We start from the raw sequence: 22,565 nt of genomic DNA on the forward strand, positions 1-22,565 counted from the left end.
AGGAAAGTTGGGCAAAGGCAATAGTAATCTCCTATAATATTGTTTATTTACAGCATCTCGTTTATCATATATTATTACAGACAATAAGTATGCACAGGTATCCACGTTTCCTGCCAGAAACATCCTGTGGGGCTGTTATTTCCTTTCTCCTCCTGTGATGAGGCTGCATTTTAATATTTTAATGTTTCTATATTTTAATGTTGTATTTTAATCTTGTTTTTAAGTTGTATTCATTCAACTTGTTTTTATTATTGCTTGTTAGCCGCCCTGAGCCCAGCCTTGGCTGGGGAGGGTGGGGTATAGATGATGATGATGATGATGATGATGATGATGATTATACTTGCATTGGACCTGGTTCTGTCTGCAACGCTGGGATGTGGGAAGAAAAAATATATTGAACTGCTAATTTATTTTGTTTCTTTACCACATTTCCATACTGCTTTGTAACAAGATTGGGTGGAAAAATAGATTTCTGATTAATTAAATATTGCTTATTCTTAACAAATAAATAAAAACCAGTCTCAACAAATATTGAGCACATCAGAAAGGGAAGGGGGGAAAGAACACACAGATTTTTTTTGAAGAAAGGTACAAGAGGTCATTGATAGGTGCAGAGAATGAAAATCAGCAATTTATATGGAAAACCACTTTCTAGAGAATTCAAATACTTTGTGCTTCACTAGCATTTCTTTTCATTTCAACATAATCTTATAGCCCAGCACTTTCAATAAAAAAGAACAAAGAAGTTAAAAGACTGAAAGACTAAGTAAAGAAAAGAAAGAGAACATTAAGATCAAGGGACAATCAATGAAAGAAATGTGATCATTAATTTATCTAATTGGACTGCGAGGGGGGGGGGGAGACATGGTTGTCCCAAAATGGCGATTCCTTTGATTCAAGCATGTGGCTTTAACTTCCTTTAACTTTTTTCGATTTATTTTTGGATGATCTTATTAAATAGGCTTTGCAATGTTAATCCAGGCAATCAGCACAACAAATCCAGCATAGTCTTCAGAGATTGGGGTAGGGGGGAAAAGAGAAGGGAGATTAGATGGCAGGAAAAATGAAGAATAAAATTTTACCATGTAATAACATGGATTCCTCAAATAGCCATATATAAGGTATCATTTTGGATTACACACACACACACACACACACACACACACACTGAAAAATAAATAAAATAAAACATAAATAAAAATATGGATAAAACCCCATGTTTCAGTGTCCCAGAAGACAACATAACTGTGTTATGCCTCAGAAAGTCTCCATGTGTAGAGGGGTCAATGGGCAATTTGATTGTTGTCAGAAATATTCCTGGACTGTTCATATTTTGGAGCTTTGTCTCATACATATACACACACAGCAGACTTTGTCCATATTTTATGTGAAGGCACAAACTGCTTATCAAACAAACTTCACTCAAACCCACTTTAATTTCTAAGAGAGATGTCTAAAGGGTAAAGGGGCTTCTTAAGGCACAGAAAATGCAACAACTATGCTTTCAAAATAAGGGAAGGCTAGTCATTATTTTGTAAAAATGTTAACACACAACGGTGTTAGTTTCGCCTCCCTGAAAACTGAATTTGCTATGTAAACTATTACAGGGTGGTAAGGAGTACTGGAAATCTGATTCCACTCCTGTCAACCATCCAAATTTAACAATGAAAATATTTAAAACCAAAGGTACAGTGGTGACTCGCAAGACGAAATTAATCCGTTCCGCGAGTCTCTTCGTCTTGCGGTTTTTTCGTCTTGCGAAGCACGGCTATTAGCGGCTTAGCGGCTATTAGCGGCTTAGCGGCTATTAACGGCTTAGCGTCTTTAAGAAAAAGGAAACAAACTCGCAATAACTCGCAAGACGTTTCGTCTTGCGAAGCAAGCCCATAGGGAAATTCGTCTTGCGGAACGACTCAAAAAACGGAAAACCCTTTCGTCTAGCGAGTTTTTCGTCTTGCGAGGCATTCGTCTTGCGGGGCACCACTGTACCCAATGATTATCCTGTAGTCTCAACAAGCTCTCTTCACTTGTTATGACTCTTGTGCTTATTAATTTATTCCCCAGCATCACACATCCTTGCTGATCCCACTCCCAACATCCACACATGGCTGCAAGCTGCAGAAGGAAGACCTGCACATTCTGGGTTCCGAATCAATAGGAAGCCTTAATCTAAAGGGAGCTACTTGGTTGATTTGGCTAAATGCTTTTAAATGCCTCCCCATGATTGGTTAGTCTGCATTATCAGAGTTCCTGGTCTCAATGTGTCTTCTAAGTGTGTTCTAGGATGTCCTCCTCCTCAGACTTTCCCACTTAGCATAGGAAGGGTGGTGGTAGAGTGGATATACTTGGGCCATTGGAGACAAAGATGTCATGTTTCAGGGTGAATATCTGAAGAGGATACCTACACCATAGATATGTGTGTGTGTGATGTGAAAGGGCCTTGTGTATTTGACTTACTGTGTGCGTCACACACATAGATATGAAGGAGTTGCTTTAGATGTATATATAATGTGGGAAGATATTACGTTTTGATAGATTTATGATGAAGGCTAGAGAACATAATCTCTTAATGCATCCACCTGCCACGCATAAACATTCATTCTGCAGATGTTGACATGACTGCATAGGTGGTGTTGGGCATGATGTCAGGTGCATGGCTAGCTAGTGTACTCCCACCCCCATGTTCAGCGAACATGTGACCCCCAATGAGTGCAAGGGGCTATGAAATATGGTTTGCTATGCGAAAAGGTGGTAATTCTAGACAATGATTGCATAAAGTAGCAGGCATAACAATTTTTTAAGGCCACCAAAGTTTTGTCAGTCTCCACCAAAGTCATATTGCCCTTTTAATTAAGAAACAAGCTGACTGGTTTTTTCTTCTTCATAATTTCAGTGTAAAGAGACACTCAGTTAAACTAACAAGCTCTCTATATTTTTAAATAACCAAAATATTGGTTTTGGCTTTAGGAAAGACAGTCTGCTAAAGCCGATTTATGATTCTCACGGGGGTTTTCATAAATCAGGGTCAGATTTTGTTCAAACTCCAGAGTCACTTATTTATTCATATGCTACGGCTTTTTAATTATTGTATCCTAAATATATACCTGCTGCTAAACTGTTGGCATGGCTCCTTATCAAAGAACATGGCTGCAATCCTAATTGATTTCAATGGGACTGATAATGGGGTTTCGGGACTGAGGTCTGTTTCATTTATTGAGGAAAATGCTTCCCTCAAACTTCAAAAGCAAAGAGTTCAAATCCCTGTAAGAATTAACTGTTTTTAATTAAAAATACATCAAACATTGTGGAAGTCAACTAAATCACATTTTAAAACCTCCATTAGTTTAATCTTTCAAAAAGATCTGCCATCTAAAACAGTTTGTTTTCAGTATATAACCCTTAGGGATTAAAAAACAAACTAGCATCCTTAGGGATTTAAAAAAAATATCTAGGAAGCTTCCTTTTAAACGCCTTTAATTTTTTTTTCCTTCATATATGGTCTTGTTACTTTAGATAGTAAATAAATGTAAGAACAATACGTTCCTTTTAGCAAAGTTGTTAAATATCTAATAACCTCAAAAACAAAACTTTTTTTAAAATGCCAATTGTACTCCCCAGGAGAACAAAGACCTAAAGCTGGAGTTCAAACAGGCCACAGACTTATTGCAAAAAAGCAATTTCCAACTGTTAGGCCTAGGAGGGCAAAGACACATTATGTTGGCAGCACAGGAGCTGCAATACCACAAATTCTTATGCCGGAGGGACTGACATGCAAAAGGCCTGTGCTGCAGCTCCCTCCCACGCCAACTCTGTTGCACTTTCAGAAACAACAACACTGATGTTGGCAGGAAGTGTACTGTTTGCTTGGCACGAGGCCTCTCACATTACCCTGGCAATGCAGCGTGAAATGGTGCTAGTGTTACTCCTACACTGGATGTCTAAGGTGAGAAGATCACTAATGTTTCATAGCTCTCCTCTTTACCCCTTCTTTCTTTTCCAAAAACTGCACATCAAATACTAGTAAGTGCAATGATGACCCCAACTTTGATGATCCCAATGATGACAACCTACGTTGTTAACATGATCTAAGGAGAATGAAATTTTGTTTTTTTAAAAAAATATTTTTATTGGTTTTTAAAATACAAAATTATAAAACATACCACACAATTATCACAAATACATTCATTATTGGACTTCCAACAGCACCTCTGATAATCCTCCGTCTTAAACACTTCTTCTGCATTTCTTAACTTAATATTGCCTTTAGATCTCATAACATATCATCTCTCCTCCTCCATTTTTACAATATTTCTAATGTTATCCCTCACAGAACTTCTTGCAAACCTACAAACGTCGTCTGATCATCACATATACTTTTCAAATAATCCGTAAATTTACTCCAGTCTTCGGTAAATTTCTGGTCGCACCGGTTTCGGATCCTTCCCATTAGTTTGTCAAGTTCCGCATAGTCCATTAATTTCATCCTCCATTCTTCCATCGTTGGTAATTCTTCTGGAGAATGCAATTTCTTCTGGAGAATGAAATTTTGACTGGAGGAACAGCAAGGCAAAGGGGGTCAAACTCTTCAACTGCTAGTCGTTTCCTTCTAAATTATCACCCTGGCTCATCTCTGACACCTGCCTACTTATTTAAGGGTTTATAAACCACGTCCCAAGAAAATGTTTCCAAAGTGTTGTGCAAGCAGAACCGATGGCTGAGCTCTAACATTTGTGTGCTTTAATTGACGCCACAGACAGGAATGTTACCTAGAACAGCACATGCTTCCTGCTCCAACTTGGAAACTTGAAATGGTGAGGAATTAATTCAGTCATGAGACTAAATCTTCAAAAGGAGGCATTAGACAATCATTGTCTTGTGGTAAAATGTTCCTTTCTAGTTGTTGGGGTTTTTTTAAGTGCACTTGTAATGAAATAGATATTTAACCACCTTCTGGGAAATGATTTGTAAGGCAAGATGAGTGAGTTTTACTGCTGATTGCTTCTGATTTACTGCTAAGACTCCCCATTACATAGAATCATAGAATTGTATAGTTGGAAGGGACCATGAGGGTCAATGAAACACTTGTGAAACCTTCAAGCATTGTGCACTCTGATCCTACACGAATTACAAGGAAGTCTCCACTGAAGACAGTACCATATAATTCCACAACAGCTACAATTCAGTGATAAGGCTACTTTTCACTTGCTGGCATTCTCCTGACAAATAAAACCTGCTGGGATGTGCCAGTTGGCAAGAACCTGCTGTGTCAAAAGAGTAGGTAGCATGTTGCCTGGATCATAGGCACAAGCTGTTGTCCACCTGGTTGACTTTTGGATAAATATAATGTAAAACAAGGTAAAAAGGTAAACACTAAAATGTTTCGGACAGCACCCTTTCTCTTCCAGAAGTTACATTTAACATTACTTTTCAGACCCAGAAAAAGTTGTATTAACTCATCCCCCCTCTTGCAATTCCAATCGTATGAGTGAGGGGACAACTGGGGTCTACTCATTTACCCCACACTCCCTGTTGCATTCTCAGTGATCTCTCTCTCTCTCACCTTCATGTTTGGGATAAACTTTCATAGCAAAGAGTTTGCCGTACTCATGTAGGTGTCCCCCACAATTTAGAACCCGGCATGGTCACAAGTACAGAGGTATATCCCAAACACATAGAAGACTGCAGAGATGGGCTACTGGTAATGTGACAGAGAGGGCAGGGGCAACAAGCCTACCCCAGCTTTCTCCCCACTCATATGAATTATGTGACAGGAGCAAGTCTCAAGTGAATTACACTAAGGTCTTTATGATAAGCTTGTCAAGTCTCCACATCTAATCACTGACCACTGGAAACAGCCCACCTGTAAAACAAGTGATGTTCCCAGCATAACACATCACTGAATAGGCATAACTTGTAGGCCAGTTTAATGCCACTGCATCTTGAAATAGCAAAATTATTGAAATATTCATGGTGAGTTCTGGCACCTCTTTTTCGAGAAAAATAGAGAGAAAGACCTTGTTGGATGGGTTTTGTTTGTAGCTGTTTTTAAATCTCTGTGCCAAGGTTGTGTGTACGAGTCAGAATTCTGTCCTGACTGCTGAAATTTCTTGAGTGAAAGCACACACAGAAATACAGTTGTGTCCCTTTGTTTACAATTGAGGCAATGCTTTCCTCAGGACATTTGTAGCTCAAATTTGCCACTACTATATACTGCACAGTTCATATAGGGATAAATGTTGTACTGAAAATGATGTACAGTACTGTGGAAATCCAAAGCCATCACTACAATGACTTTCAGGCTCCAGCTAGCATTCTTTAAGGCTTGTAACGATGTTTAATATTGAGTACAATTTCATTTTCAGATGCTGAAAGCTTAACTCACCACCTCACATTGCTATTTTTAAAAACCACACACTGTTATTCAGCTAAATTTGCATCAGCAGAGAAAAAATTGGCACTTTGTAAGAACTCAGGGCCAAGTTTATGAAATTATTTTGGAGGGGGAGAATCCATTTGACTTCAACTGCTTCAGAAAATAAAAGGAAGATTAATAACGTTGCCCTTCTTTAACCTTTCTTGCCAGCAGGATTATACAGACTTAAGCTGTAACTGACCATAATCATCTTAAGCCACACATACCTATATTAGGTGCACTGCTTGGTGCTAATGCTTTTTCTTTTTTCCTGTCCTTTGATTGCCTAACCCATGTTCTGACCACTGCAGCTAGTTTCTGATCTAGGATTAATCAGAAATCCTGGTTAGCTGTAACTGTGGTTGTGTAAGCCCTGGTTAAGCTCAGCCAGGGAAGGGTGTAAACTTGTGCTCCAGAAAAAGGCTATGGAGGGAAAAGGAATGTATGTCATAGCTTACTTCTGATTTCTTAACCATGGTTAACCAGGTGGGTTAAGAAAGCAACATCATTACACCTGTATTTCTCTGTTCCTCTCTCTCCAGTTATAGGCCACTACCATATGAAAACCAGTTTGTTAATCAGTGAGGTAGGCTTTGAAAAGCAGCTGAAGGAGGAATCTGTTAGGAAACTTTGCACAGGGTTTTTTGCAACAAAAGAGAGAAAATACTGGGAACATATTCAGCATCTTATCAGTCTTTGGATAAGTAATTTATTAGGGGTGGCTTTTCAAAGTTAATCAGGACCCTTTAAATAGGTGTGCATTTCAAACACACCTCATGGGTGCAATATGCATAGCTGTCAACGTTTCCCCCTTTTTAAGGGGAATTCCCTTATTCTGAATAGGATTCCTCGCAAGAAAAGGGAAAAGTTCACAGCTATGGCAATATGTATGATGCCAGGTTCTTCCATTTCCCCAAACGTCTTCAAAATACGCATTATGTCACCTACTGGTGTAGTTGCTGAAACCATTATACCACTGTTTTGAAAGCAACACTTTGAATGCAACACAGAGTTTCATGGTTTCCATACAGCAAGAGGGCATGTATTACTTTCACAATGTGAAAACATGTCATGTTCTGGAAAAACAGTACTATCCTGATGAAACTAAGGCGTGAAAATTAACAATGTGTTTAACAAATAGAGCACCTTCATTAAAGGCAATACTGAACATGCTATTAGCATTAGTGGGGAAGAAAGTCACTGATGCAGCCAGATTGTACTCCCTATGGTGGCAAGTCCCCTAATACAACTTTTTCTGAAGTAACTACTTGGACAATGGATTCTTCACATTTCCACATGAATTGAGTTTGTTTTTTAAGTCCTCATCAAAATTCATCAACATTTTATAGGGAATTTATCCTAATATACACATTTGTATGCACTCGTATGTTATTTTCAGTAACATATGCATTGATATGCATACTTTACCCTAGTATATACCTTTTTGTACACATTAATTGGCTGGAGAACTGCATCGCAAAATTCAGAGATTTTGAAGAATCATCTTTAAATGTGAACTGGGTTGAATTTCTCTTCCTTGGAAGAAACTGGGACAAGTGGCTTTTTCTACTGTATGCAGCTCCCCAAATTGAAAATAACAATCGCTATAGTCTAATATGAATACAGATTAAACCAGATAATTTAGCTTCAATAAGAGCACATATGCAGCATTCTGCTTGATGAGGCCAAAGGCCCATCTGGTCCAACAGCAGCCAACCAGATGAATGTCTGTGCAAAACCCATAAGTGAGAGCTGAGCACAACAGCCCTCTCCCCACTCCCCAATAACAGCAACTGGTATTGAGAGGTATTTTGTAAGGAGAGAAGTATTGAGAGGTATTTTGTAAAGTGAGAGGTAGAAGAGAAGAACGCCCAGTAATAAAACCAATACATTTGGCTGACCAGAATAATAATGGGATTCCACATGACACCTCTATCTCCTCTATCACCTCTATCTGTCCATGCCCAGCACTCCACTGAGTTTCCACACAGAGCTACTCAAAGAGGACCACTTAGTATTGCTGGCAGTACCTTCAGAGTAGAGGGTTCATGAATTGCATTCCTACTGCTACTTTTACAACTGGGATACTCAGAAGTCCAAGGAGGTTTACTTTCTAGTAATCATGCTTAAGGAGCACAGCTAATACTTCACTTTACGGCTGGCAAACAAAATGGTGGATAGTCTGGCCAGCTGAAAAGCGGGAGGGAGCTTTCGTTGGGCAAGCAACACCTGATGAAATTCCTTCTACTACACAACTATTCAACGTGTGGGAGCTCCTGCCTTCCTCCAAGTTTTCAAAATGTGCAGATTTCAGAGTTGTAAAGTTTCCCACTGTACTTTCAGAAAGCTATGCATAATTAATAATATACTGCCAGAAAAGTGATTGCGGAGGAAAATGTAGGGTGCAATTTGCGGATGAATAACTATTACACAGCAAATTCTTCAGGACTAGCACCGGCTTCTAATGAATGTGAAATGTCTAGAAAAATTGTCCTTAATAAACAGATGTAAGTGGCAATCCAATGCAAAATCGAGGGATGCCATAGCAATCTGCCAGGTTCAATTTCCAGTGAGGGTATTGTTTTTTCCACTAGGAGAAGACAATTATCCTGAACCTCCCTTATGTCCAATTCCATCCAATTTACTTTCCATCAAGGAGGGGGGGGGGGAATCTTTACCTTACACTGGCTTGGTTGGTATAAAGGAAAAAGGGGGGCTGAATAAATATATAGGCTTCAAGACAGATTTTCCTTTCTGAAATATAAAAGTAGTCTGGGAGAAAGTCCATGATGGTTCTATTATGTTTCTCCACAGAAATGTAATCATCCCTAACAAAGACTTTATACCAGACTACAGCAATACATAGTCTTTAGGGGTTTGGGTGTGTGGTTTTTTTGTTTTGTTTTTTGGGTGCGTGTGTATGGGAAAATATTTCAGTGCAGATTTTTTTAAAAAAGTCTTACTTTATCACCACCTGTGACTGAGATCAGAAAATTAGCTATTGAAAGAGAAAATGTGGGCTTTAATGGTATTTGTTGTGGATTCAGCAATGATATTAGCTTCAACATCATGTTCCTGGTATGACATGATTATCCAATTGTTTTAAAAGCATCTTTCAAATTCACTTTCTAAAAGCCAAGCATTTTATGGGTCAGAAGCAGACCTCTTTTGAAAAACAAACCACTTTGCTGAACCAAGGATTGATTAGGTTCACAAATTAGGCTGTGCAGCAGAGGAAGCTGCACAATTCATCTTTAAAAACCAACATCCTATTTAAATGCATTTCCATCTCTGGCCCCGACACAGCTCTTATTTTTCTTTGTAGCCCTTGTTATGGACAGACCAGAGAAGAGACAAACTAAGAAATCCTAAGCCTGTTTATTCAGAAGTTTAATTGGGTTCAATGGAGTCCTTACACCCAAGTGTGCATAAGCTAGAATTGCAACCTACATCTTGCTCCTGAGTCGTTTCCAACAACTGGTGAGCATTACCATTGATTATCTGTGGTAGGTCCTACGTGCACAGAGCCTAGGCTTCTACATAGAATCAGGCAGTGCTTTTTCTCGGGAGACGCACACCCCTAAACATTTTGTGAATCTAAGTTTGGCCTCATTGAGCGGCAGTATTTCAATATGAGTAGGAAAATGAGCGTACCCCTAAAAATCATTTTTTTAAAAAAAGCACTGGAACCAGGACTTGTCTTCAGCACAGAGGGGCAGATGTCCACAGCAGAGGGCTCTTGCACTTTATTAATGCTGTGCTGAAACTTGCCCTCCAGTTTCTTGGAAGTTGTATTTACCTGCAAAAGAAGCTTCCATTTTCCTACTTCATTCACAAAGCCCTTTGGAATTTCAATGAGTTCGGGGTTGAGATGGCCTTATGAGATAGATGGCCAAAAGCTGGTACACACTGCTTTCTTTGCAGTAAACACTGTCCCTGGCAGCCACATTCTTAATTAGGCTCTCTGATCTCTAGAATATAAAAACACTCCCCCCCACCACATTTTCACTTGTTTATAAGTCTGATAAATTTTCTGTCATTGGCCACTACAGGAGATGCAGAAACAATCTGCTGTCTCTACATCACAGCCAGTTACAAATCACTTTGCAGAGCAGTTCCTACCCCCATCATTGGGGGGGCGGCTGTTTTAAAAAGCAAAGTAACAATGCTGGCATATAAAGCTAGGAAAGGGTTAAGCAGAATGTTATCAGCTGCACCTGGCAATCAGAAGAGTCCCTCATGGCCTGTTAAGAAACTTCAGAGCATAGGCTGCAGTTCTCAATATCTGTTTACCAACCCAGTACTGTATATGTATTTTCACGTGGGCCAATCACATGCATACATTTGCAATACCTTGCTCTTCTGAATCAGGATCGATCCATCAGTTTGTTCCCTCGCTTTTAGAGCAAACAGGCTACCAAACCAGCAACGGTGAGTCTATTTATTTTCTTATATATATATATTATATGTAGGTTTTATTTTCTACAGTGGAGTGGAGAAGGAAAGAGACTGAAAGGTTAGGAAAGCCTGAGGCAAGGATATTCCCTTTGTTCTCCATGCGTGCAACCTTAGAGGAAGATGCAAAAAGTAAGCAACCAAGTATTATTTGTAAAAGGGGCTGGGAATGTTTTCTTCAGAAAGAATATGTCTCTTTGTGTGTAAGTAACTGGAGTATGGTCAATCTTTCCAGCATGGAGCTGTGTAATCAATAGTAATGTTTCTCAGACTGTAGGCCAAGCCCCTTTCAGGTAGGCCACAGTGCCTGCCCCAACCCTTACCTGGGCCTCAGATTTTTGATGCTCCACTGTCAACACCACAAGTCTTAGCTGAGCAAAGGTGGCCAGGAAATGGAGAAGTTTCAGTAGGGATGTTGGAAAGAAAGGTTTCCCTCCTCTGAAGCAAAAGGGCCACAGGAAAGGTTGAAGGAAAGTAAAAATCGAGCTAGAAATTTAATGAGCTATTTTGTTGTTTAAACTCGGAATAGAAAATAAAAATAAGAGAAATAATGTGTTGGAGGAGGAAGAAGTGAATGTTGCAATGTGACTGTGAAAAGAGAACAGGAGAAGAATGCTTTTTGATACATGCAGGATTGTGAAGAGAACAAGGGAAAGGAAATTTTAGAGTTAGTGGATCAGCTGTACAGAAGGGAGAGACTGGCTTATATTGCCTCCCCTGTAGTTGAACTGAAGCCTTATTTACCTAGGGATCCATCAGCCACGCCATCCCCGGACCTTGGAGGGAACAAAAGTACCAGGAAAGCAAAATCTTCTTTGGAGAAAAAGTTTATTGAAATCTGTGTACAGAGACATTCTGTACACAGAGACAGCCAGCTAGATAGCTCCTGAAAATAAACTGGCTGTAAAGAAATACGCATCTACAGACTTCTTATACTCTTCTGAACACTCTCCCCCCTCCCATACCTTCTCAAATTATTCCCTTACATAGCACATCTATATTGCTTGCTAAACACATTTTATTGCTTGCTAAACATTCCTGTCTTTCTGCTAGCTAAGCATTTCTTCCCCTTTCCTTCGTACACGTGTCTTCATCTTTGCATTAGTAAGCATAAGGCAGGAAAAGGGGCCTCTTTAAGCAGCTGGGTAGGAAATGAACTTTTGACCTGCCCGCCAAATTTAGTAGGTCTGGTTAGTTACTGCTAACAGCAGCGGTTTCTTGCTAGCTGACTAGGCAGGAAACGACCTCCTGACCTGTCTGATTAGAAATAGCAAGAAACTGCTGTCTTTGCTAACTGTCTGGCCGAAATTTGCAGAAGTAAGATTAGCTCAGAGATTTACTTAGGAATTTACTGCAGATAGTATTCACAAAGTACAGAGCTTAGAAAATATTGAGAGAAACCTTTCCCATCTCCCTTTAATTGAGAGAAACCTTTCCCATCTCCCTTTACTCCCTCCTCTTCTTTTGAACAATCTATTACTTAGATTCGTTCTGGGGTAGGGGTCTATATTCTCTCATAAAAACAATCACACACAGATCCATTGTGCGAGACATCATCTTTTCCATCATATGTTGCAAGCATTGCATCAAGCAGGGTATACAGAAGCAGAAAAGCAATAGAAGCATTATTGGGCCTATCACCATAGTAAATATCCTCCCCATCCATCCACCTGGGAAGATGCCGTCCAACCAAGACATATCCCAGCCCTCTCAGGTTTGTACAGGGACATATGCTACCTTTTCAATGCTTGCTGCCAGATCACGGATAGCCTCGCCATGGACTGAAATGTTGAAACAACATGCTCCATTTCAGCCATTTGTAACCACCTTTTTAGGGGTTATGGGCACCCCACTCAGTCATCAAATAGGAAATGTCGGCAAGGGAAGTCGGGGGACTTTTCCTTGGCTGTGCCAATACGCATGTGGGTTCTCCAACTAAAAAGAAAAGGAGAATCATCAAAGGTATAGATGGATTACGTTTCCTCCCACAAATACTCAGTCATGGTGGGTATCGTGTCAGTCACTCAAGGGTATGTGTGTAACTACCTCTAAGGCCCACTGGGTGTATGGTACTTCGATGAGTGGGAGAAAGAGAAGCACCTCCTGGAGGGGGGTTTGGTGAGAAATAAAAAGCAACACACCCACAAGAATAGACTGCTGCTAAAACTCTAGCCTGGTGAGGAGTCAAATGCCCAATGGGGTGGTCCTCTTCCCAAATTATTGTAAGTCTCGCTCTGTCCCTATATTGTGGTAGGATATTCTCAGGTGGGTGAGTTCGTAGAACAGGTACGTTGGGAGCGCTGCCCGCGGGCGCCCCTCCCATCCAATTCTCCAGCTGTGCATAGAGATATCAGCTCCCGGTGTGATATCAGCAGAGCGGTCGTCAGCGGAGGGTCTGGAGATGGTCAGCCGAAGGGGTTAATCAGGATTTAACTGCACAGTCCAATCTGTAGTGGTCACTCTGGTGTGGTGGACCCAAGGGGTGATGCCGGCGAATTTCACGGCGGTGGGTGTGGAGAGCAGGACGGTATAAGGTTCCAGCACGGTTGTAGCTGCGTCCGTGCCCAATCGTTTACCCACACTTCATCACCTGGCTCGAACTGATGCAGCCAACACACAGGGGTTGCGAGCCTGGGTCCACCTGTCGAGACAAAAGAAAACTTGGGAGAGTGACTGTACATAGTTATTCAATTGCACATCTTGGCTAGCATATGGAGTTAACATTCTAACATATGGAACTGGTCTTCCAAACAGAATTTCAAAAGGTGACAGGTGGGTTCGCTTTGACGGGAGACTGCGGACCCTGAGTAATGCCAGAGGTAACATTGTCACCCAATTAGACCCAATTTCCTGTGTCAGCTTGGATAGCTGATTCTGGGGTCTGTATGCTGTATGCAACTTTCAGTTGATCTAGAGCGCTTTTGCCAGTCCCTGTAGGACTGCATGAACAAATGCTGGTCCATTGTCAGATCCTATGGACCTTGGCAATCCATAGCGAGGGATGATTTCCCTAAGCAGGCACCTGGTTACTTCAAATGCCTTTTCAGTCTATGTTGGCCATGCTTCGGCCCTCCGGTGTAGGTGCACACTGCCACCAGCAGGTAGCGGTGTAGTCCACAACGGGGTAATTCAGTAAAGTCCACGACAAGATCTTCCATAGGTGCAGTTCCACTATGCTGAATCCCTGGGGGAGCCAGTGGTCCGGCTCTGGGATTATTCTTTTGACATAGCAGGCATTTCCTGGAAATCTGGGCTGCCAGTTGGTAGAGGTGGGCTATATAGAAGCATTTCTCCAGCTGCTTGGTTGTAGCATCTGGTCCTATGTGGGTTGAATCATGGTATCTCTGAATTATCTGCCGAGAAAGAGACTCTGGAATCCATATCCTGTCATCAGGGGTAAGGTACCATCCCTCTTTGGACAGCGTCAACTCCTGAGCGTCTGCAGTGTCCATTTCCTGCTTCGTGTAAGCTGGCTTGTCAGTGGTGCTTAAAATCTCTTCTGGGACCAGTGCTCCAATAACCAAGGCGGGGGCCGGTTCTTGGGCTGCTTCCTTGGCCACTCTGTCTGCCAATCGGTTTCCTCTGGCCACTTCTCCTGGTCCAGTCTTGTGTCCATAACAATGGATAACTGCCACTGCCTCGGGCTCCCATACAGCATCCAGAAGGTTCAATAAGGCTTGTGGGTGGGCCACCTGGCTTCCTCTGGAGGTAAGCAAACCTCTTTCTTTCCATAAGGCTCCATGGGCATGTAAAGTCAGGAATGCATACTTAGAGTCTGTATAAATGTTTATCTTCTGTCCCTTTGCCAGGCTCAGGGCTCTGGTAAGCGCAGTTAGCTCTGCCAGCTGGGCCGATGTTCCAGGCGGGAGTGACTTTGCTTCGACCACCTGGTCTTCCAGGGCTACCACTGCATAGCCTGCTTTCCGCTGCCCAGCCTCAATGAAGCTGCTTCCATCCATAAACCATGATGGCCACTAGGGGTCTGCTTCATCTTTAAGGTCAGGTCTGCTAGAGTACACCTCATCCATTACTTCAATGCAGTCATGCGTGGGCTCCTCACCTACTCCTACCGGTAATAGGGCAGCTGGGTTGAGGGCGGTGGTAACCTGGAACTTCAAACGCGGGTGCAACAATAGCATCTGGCACTTTCTCATCTTCGCTTGGGAGAGGAAATAGGTACCCTTCATGTCAAGCAGTGCTGGGACTGCATGCGGAGTCACACAAACAGTGTCTTGGCCAAAAGTAAATTTGTCTGCTTTGTTCAGTAGGGTAGCTACTGCCACAACTGCTCTCATGCATGGCGGTAAACCTTGTTCTGTAGGCGTCAGGCGCTCAGATAGGTATGCCACGGGCTGCTGCCAGCTTCCCAATTTTTGGCATAGCACTCCCTTTGCTGTTCCCTGGTCTTCATCCACAAACAGGGAGAAAGGCTTCTCAGGATTTGGGATGCCCAGCGCTGGTGCTTGCTGCAATGCCTTTTTCAAATCCTTGAAGGCATGCTGTTGCTCTTTTCTAAGCAGCCTTGCCCTCCTCTTCTTCTCCTAACGGTGGACTTCCCGTCTTCAGGGCCATCAACTTCTCTGCCTGGTACTTCTCCTTTTTTCTTCTGGGTCTCTTTTTCCCTCTGATTATAAGTGGTTTGGGCTACTTCTAACATCCATTTCAGGGTGTGGCCCATCTGGATTTTTCGGCAAATATCGGGCGCTGCCTGGGCTACAAAAGGCCGCTTTGAAAATTAGGGCGTTGGCAGCCTCATCTGGGTCCACGGGGGTACACTGGCGGTAGGCTTCCTTCAGCCTCTTTAAGTAGGCTCCAGGGGCCTCCTCTGTCCCTTGTACTATTTCTCTGGCCTCCACGAAGTTGGTGAGTTTTCTGGCTGCCCTCCTCATGCCATTTAAGACATTCTGGCGATAAGTGGTGAGGGTATTTTGCCCTTCAATGGTCTGATAATCCCAATTCGGTGTAGTTTCAGGATATCCTGCTGCAACAGCTTGATCTCCTGCCCCCTGCGCTCTCATGTGTGCTCGGGCTTCAGCATGAATTCGCCTAGCCTCTTCTGTAGTTAGCAGGGCATCCATCAAATATTACACATCATAAAAAGTGGGGTTGTATGTTTTAAAAAAAATTCCCTCAAACAGCTTAATTGTTTTGGCAGGGTTTTCTTCAAATGAAGGGTTTTGGTTCTTCCAATTACAAACATCTGCACTAGAGAAGGGGACATGTTGAACTGTATGAGTTCTATTGGGCACCACCCCATTAGGTCCCGCGGGGGCCGGAGGGTCATACACTCTATGGAGAGGCATCACTCTGGCCGCGCCCTTCTCCTGTGCTTTATGTGCCCTATGGAGGGTCACTCTTTTCACTGCCTTCCCCACTCCTTCTGCCACTTTCTTCTCTGTTCCCCTATACATCCCGCTGTTTTTAACATATGGGGACTGACGTCCACTTCTCATAAAGTTCCACATACTTTCTCAAACGTTCTGCCTGTTCCTCTGTTCATATCTTTCCATCACTTGTCAACTTAATCAATCTTCCTACAAATGCCTCATCCTCATCATCCTCTTCTCGTTCCTCCCTTTCTCCATCTTCGCCCAGGTCTTAACAATGCATTGTCCACGGGATTGGGGGCTGGGCCATCTGTTCCCTGTGGCGGGGGTGGTGCCAGGGCTGTTGCCGGGGCATAAGGCGGTGGGGGCATTAAAACTTTATCTTCTTCCCTCTCTGAATCCTGGAGGACTGGGGGGTTGTCCTCCTGTCTTCCTGACTGAGCAAATACGGCTGCCTGAGACTTTTTGGCAGCATGACTTCAGCCAAGGGGGGGGGTTCTTTTCCACATTGGTCTTCCATGTGGAAATGTAGGGGATTTGATCAGGGTGGACATTCAAAATGTTCTGATATAATGGATTAATGAGTTGCAACTCAAGGGTCCCGGTGGACGGCCAATTTGTTCTTTTGGGTGGGCCAATCTAATTCACAATGTCCTCATCTTCCCCTCTCATCAGCTTGAATCCCCAAAAGCATTTCAAAGGGGTACTTTTACTTTGGCCAGAACCCATTTCTTCCAGATACTTCGCTATTATTCACAGTAAAAATTCTCTCACACAACAGACCTGCCAGAAAATGCACAACCCTGCAATCACCCAAGGGGAACGCTAAGCCCTGGCCCACACTTAACAATTCAGTCACTAGAGTATCTTGACATGCAACATACAACATACAAAACACACCAATATAATTTCAACATGTAACACACTAAACACACCAAAATAACTTCAGCATGCAATACACAAAACACACCAAAATAACTTCAGCATGCAATACTCAAAACACACCAAAAAAATCACAATATATATATATCCCTCCCTCTTCTGTTCCAAATTTTTGCTGGTGGCACTCTCCTGCACAACCAGTCCCCTTTTTACCAAACCTTACTGGTGGCATAACACTGCCACGCCCTTTTTCCCCTTCCTGGTGGCCCTCTGCACAACCAGGTGAGGCTTGATCAGACCTCGCCCCCCTTTTCCTTGGGGGCCCACGCCCTTTCCCTTGGGCTTACCTGTTTTCCGCTGCGGACCTGTCCCCTTGGCGCCGTCCTCTTTGTTTTTCTCCCTCAACAAGATGTCTCCACTGCAGGACAGTGTGGCCGGCTTCCCCCACAAAACAGGCGGGGTGCGCGCTGAAGCCTGCAAACGCTGCTGAGCTGTTCACCTTGGTTGAGCCTGGCCCTCTGGTCCGTATTGGGGAGAGGGCTGATCCCGGACGAGCCCCCAAAGAAATGAAGCCTTATTTACCTAGGGATCCATCAGCCACGCCATCCCCGGACCTTGGAGGGAACAAAAGTACCAGGAAAGCAAAATCTTCTTTGGAGAAAAAGTTTATTGAAATCTGTGTACAGAGACATTCTGTACACAGAGACAGCCAGCTAGATAGCTCCTGAAAATAAACTGGCTGTAAAGAAATACGCATCTACAGACTTCTTATACTCTTCTGAACACTCTCCCCCCTCCCATACCTTCTCAAATTATTCCCTTACATAGCACATCTATATTGCTTGCTAAACACATTTTATTGCTTGCTAAACATTCCTGTCTTTCTGCTAGCTAAGCATTTCTTCCCCTTTCCTTCGTACACGTGTCTTCATCTTTGCATTAGTAAGCATAAGGCAGGAAAAGGGGCCTCTTTAAGCAGCTGGGTAGGAAATGAACTTTTGACCTGCCCGCCAAATTTAGTAGGTCTGGTTAGTTACTGCTAACAGCAGCGGTTTCTTGCTAGCTGACTAGGCAGGAAACGACCTCCTGACCTGTCTGATTAGAAATAGCAAGAAACTGCTGTCTTTGCTAACTGTCTGGCCGAAATTTGCAGAAGTAAGATTAGCTCAGAGATTTACTTAGGAATTTACTGCAGATAGTATTCACAAAGTACAGAGCTTAGAAAATATTGAGAGAAACCTTTCCCATCTCCCTTTAATTGAGAGAAACCTTTCCCATCTCCCTTTAGAACTATAGAGCAACTTGCCGGAAGGAAAATGCTTTGGCCGTCTGCAACAATGGATTGACTATCGGTAGAAGGTTATATTAGTAATCATCTGTTGATTATGTGGAATGCTTGTCTGCATCTGCCACCATTTTGTGACTTCTGGTCCTCAGTAATTTTCATCTCTCTTAAATGGGCCCTGTGGGTAGAAAGTTTGAGACCCATAACAACAGTTTGTATGCATAGGGACTGCATTTCTTTGGGTGTTGTGAGCTTTATACCTTTCTTCTTAGTTTCTCTGACATATGAAAAACAACCACTACCACCAGCTAATGAAGGCTGCATTTCAGTGTTTTGAATTTAATCCCCTGCATATTTACTTTGAACAAAGCTCAGTGTGTTCAATAGCCCTCACTCCAAAAAGTGGTGTGTGCGTGTTTTATACCCAGACCACCCTAAGGATTCGGCTACATGGGCAAAGAAAAAGCACTTTATATGCATTGAATATGCATTATAACACTGTGACACCAGATGGCGTTGTGGAGTTCTGTTTTTGCCAATCCAATTTCTCATACAAAGTTTACAACTCGTTTAACTGAAACACTTCTTTGATGTGTCTACATCCAGCCTAAGCAAGAGTTTCTGCCTAGCCTACTTCAGAGTTGGAGCAAAGATGGTAACTGATGTGATTAATAACAATTTTTATAACTTGGAGACAAGCAGTACAGTGGTACCTCGGGTTACAAACGCTTCTGGTTACAGACGCTTCAGGTTACAGACTCCGCTAACCTGGAAGTAGTACCTCAGGTTAAGAACTTCAGGATGAGAACAGAAATCGCGTGGCAGCGGGAGGCCCCATTAGCTAAAGTGGTACCTCAGGTTAAGAACAGTTTCAGGTTAAGAACAGACCTCCGGAACAAATTAAGTACTTAACCCGAGGTACCACTGTATATTTCAGTAGTAAGTGGCAGAAGTCTGCAGTGGGGCAAAGATCTCCAGCCCTGGCAAGATTAAAGTATGCTCACTTTCTCCTGTTGTACCTGCTTTTCTTACCTCTTCAGACTACTCTAAAGGAAGTCATTCAAAAACATGGCCAAGACCTATATTTGGTTATGCCTTTACACTTAGAAAATGTAGTTGCTTATAACAGGGCAGGGCAGAAGAAAAGCAAGCTGTGAGTATGGGATGGGCCCACTTTTTATTTCTCTGGTGAGGCCCCTATGTGCAGCTGTGTAACAGATGGAACAGTTATAGCCTTTCTCAGTATAAAGATGTGATGGCAGGGATATTATTCTTCTTGGTTCCAACACTGTTGGTCTGCTGTTAGTCCTATTGTTGGAGAAGAATGTAAATACTGTAGTCTAGTTGCTTGGGATTTTAAACTGAATATATTACAATGCATTCACCAGCAGTTGCTTTACCTCTACATGTGAAATTTGAGAAAATGTTTTTTTTTTAAAAAATACCTTGAGTAGTTGTGCAATTTTCTGCTGCCAAATACAATATTATAAAACAGGCAAAGCCTAACCTGCCCATGATTTCTTATAGCCTGGGATACACACACATTAGGTTGCTAACTGGCTCTTCCAAGCTGGATTGGGTCGCTGATTTCCAAACTAAGACTGCCTACTTTGCTTGGATAGTCAGCCAGGAACCAACACAAGACATTGCTGCCACTACCAGAGATGCTGTATTAGAAACTTTTCAGTAACGGTTTACAGTACTACCATCTTACAAGTCTACTCTTGACCTCTTTCTGTCAGCAATCCCCATGATGAGTTGCATCTGGAAAAATAGTTTCTTCTATTATTTATGAAAATGTATTCACCCTAAAACTTCCACTCCTAATGAGATGCGTAGGGCAACTAAAAAATTAGGTACAAAGTGATCAATCCATTAAAACAGTTAAAACACCATCGATCACTACCAGCAGCAGAAACAAAAACAAAAAAGCCAGCCAGTTCAACAAACTGGGGCAGTCATATTAGTGTTTCCATATAATGTATGTCTCCACAAAAATGGCCTGCTACTGAAAGGCACCTAAAATTGTGGTATGCAGGATCTCCCAGAGCAGAGCATCTGGACACCACGGTTGTGTAGGTTTTGTTCCACACCCTCACTCTCCACAATCTGAGTAGCACTGATAAGGCCTTATTCAAAATCCTTACCCTCCACACCCAACAGGGTAGCAGACTGTGGAACAAGCTTCCCTACAATTGCCGTGGGGTGGGGTGGGGCAGATTCTTGTGGAAGCACATGGTATTTTTACACAGCTGCTGTGGCTAGGAAGCCTATGTGAAAAAGAGGACAAGACTCATGCACGTTGAATAGTTCTGTAGAGGACGGGATTTCAGCAGATGGCAAGCTGCACCTGGTGAAATTCCCTTTTCCACTCAACTATTTAATGCTCTTGAGTCCTGCCCTTCTTTTCACATAGCCACCCTAATCAAAGCCCAGTTGTCTGACCACATCTGGTCAAGAAGCATTCTTGTGACCTAAGAAAAACGGAGAAGCATGTATCTATCGCTCCCCGAAGAAGCAGAACCACCACAGACACAGAAATAGGACAGACTTTGAAAAGCACTAATCATGTTCTTCAATCAATGCTTTAATTGCTCTTTATTTGTATTTGGCTTCTCCTGCCTAACAGGCAGCATTCGCTTCAGCCTAACAAAAGGGCTGTGCTCTAGGGAATGTCTGAAGCCATCATTCAAAAATCAGTGAAGAACATTGAGTTTTGGGATTAGAAGGATCGGAGTGAAAAATGATTGATCCCTTGCAGCTCTCCTGGGAGTGTCCATGTTGCCGTAAACAAGATAAAAGAAAGTTTATCCCTGCAGAATCACATTTAAGGAAAAAATTGATTTCTGAACAAACTAGATTAACAGGAAAATCATTATCAGTAACTTAGATAAGTTGCAAACACCATTAACTTGAATGGTTTTTTTTTAAAGCTCACCTGAACTTTCACCACTTCCTGCCATACCCTTAATTAATCTTCTCTCCTGTAAGCATTGCTGGAAATTTAATTTGGAGAGGGATATGATGAAGCTTATGCAGCATTTGCACTCTACACATTTTTTTTCCTCTTGGACAGATTTTATGGCAAACCAGTTCTGCTTTGCTGACTGGTTCATTGTCATAATGAAAGTGATAGGATGGTGGGTGAGATAAGGGAGCTTCATTACCCTCTGCCAACCCCGGCTGCACTGTTACACCAATCTTACAGAGGTTGTAGAAAAGTGGCATGGCTTTACTGAATACCTGTGCATTAGAATTTAAGTAAAAGATCCTGGATAGTCAATTTGTGCCTTGCAAATGTTGTTGGACTCTCATTAGCCCCAATCGACCAGCATGGCCAGTAGGAACACAGGAAGCCACCTTAGACTGAATCAGACCTTTTGCCTCTCCAGTTTCCCTTCACACACCCCTGACCAGCCTGCCTGCATTGCTTCTGACTATATTATCTATATTTTAATCTGGTGACTGTCGTTTTGGCCTCTTGTTTCAGTGCCACTTTCCCTTGCTAAAAGCGCCCTCCCCCCACCTCCATCTCCCTCAATTTATTTCTCTCATCCAGGGATAGCTTATCCTATAAGCATTAACAAGGCTGTCGTTTTCTGTGGCACTGTACTGTATCCCTCCTGATTTCTCCATAGAAACTGCCTTCAAATTCACCTAAGGTACCTTGCTGTGCAACAACTCTACATGTCTATTTGGAACAGTTATCCATGCTGAGTTCAGTGGGACTTACTCCCTGGTAAAGGTGTCCAAGGCTACAGCCTACATCTCATTGCATGAGATTATTTATATTTTCCCATAGATGGCTAAACTACTGCCAGCTACTCGAACATGCCCTGAATGTTAGTGAAGAATCTGTCTTAAACAGCTGTGCAGGTGCACCTGAAATTTACAAGCGTCTCATCATTTTGATACATAACCATAACTAGATTTTATGGGGTGTGACTTGCTACATTAGCTTTTGTGTATTTAACAGTCATCATCTGCAGCTGCAGGAAGTTATGGGCATCCAAGTACGAGTTTATGGCCAATTACTTTTATCGGAAGGGACCTCCCCCTCCAACAAACTTTCTGTGTTTCCTTTTTGTGGCCAGATGCAACTATATTGATAATTCATTGCTTGTTGACCAGGCAGGTTGCAAATCTAACCCAGCGAAGAAGGACAGAAGTTTGCAACTGGGAGAAGGTTAGAAAATAATGAGAA

At 42.4% G+C, this 22,565-nt stretch overlaps 2 long non-coding RNA genes across 3 annotated transcripts in view; one reads left to right on the top strand and one right to left on the bottom strand.

The window, feature by feature from the left end:
* The first annotated feature begins 10,636 nt into the window (after positions 1 to 10,636).
* Positions 10,637 to 22,565, top strand: part of LOC114594217 (uncharacterized) — a 76,595-nt gene continuing 64,666 nt past the window's right edge. For both annotated transcript variants that reach the window (XR_013392228.1, XR_003705909.2), the window contains exon 1: positions 10,637 to 10,843. This is a non-coding gene — a long non-coding RNA (uncharacterized LOC114594217). The remainder of the gene's footprint in view (positions 10,844 to 22,565) is intronic.
* LOC144327255 (uncharacterized) lies at positions 11,679 to 12,856 on the bottom strand. The gene is made up of 2 exons (XR_013392227.1): positions 12,299 to 12,856; positions 11,679 to 12,268 (listed from the first exon to the last, which is right to left on the bottom strand). It is a non-coding gene; the product is annotated as an uncharacterized LOC144327255 (long non-coding RNA).

This window comes from Podarcis muralis, chromosome 3, assembly GCF_964188315.1.
Source record: "Podarcis muralis chromosome 3, rPodMur119.hap1.1, whole genome shotgun sequence".
In the NCBI taxonomy this organism is placed as follows: domain Eukaryota; kingdom Metazoa; phylum Chordata; class Lepidosauria; order Squamata; family Lacertidae; genus Podarcis; species Podarcis muralis.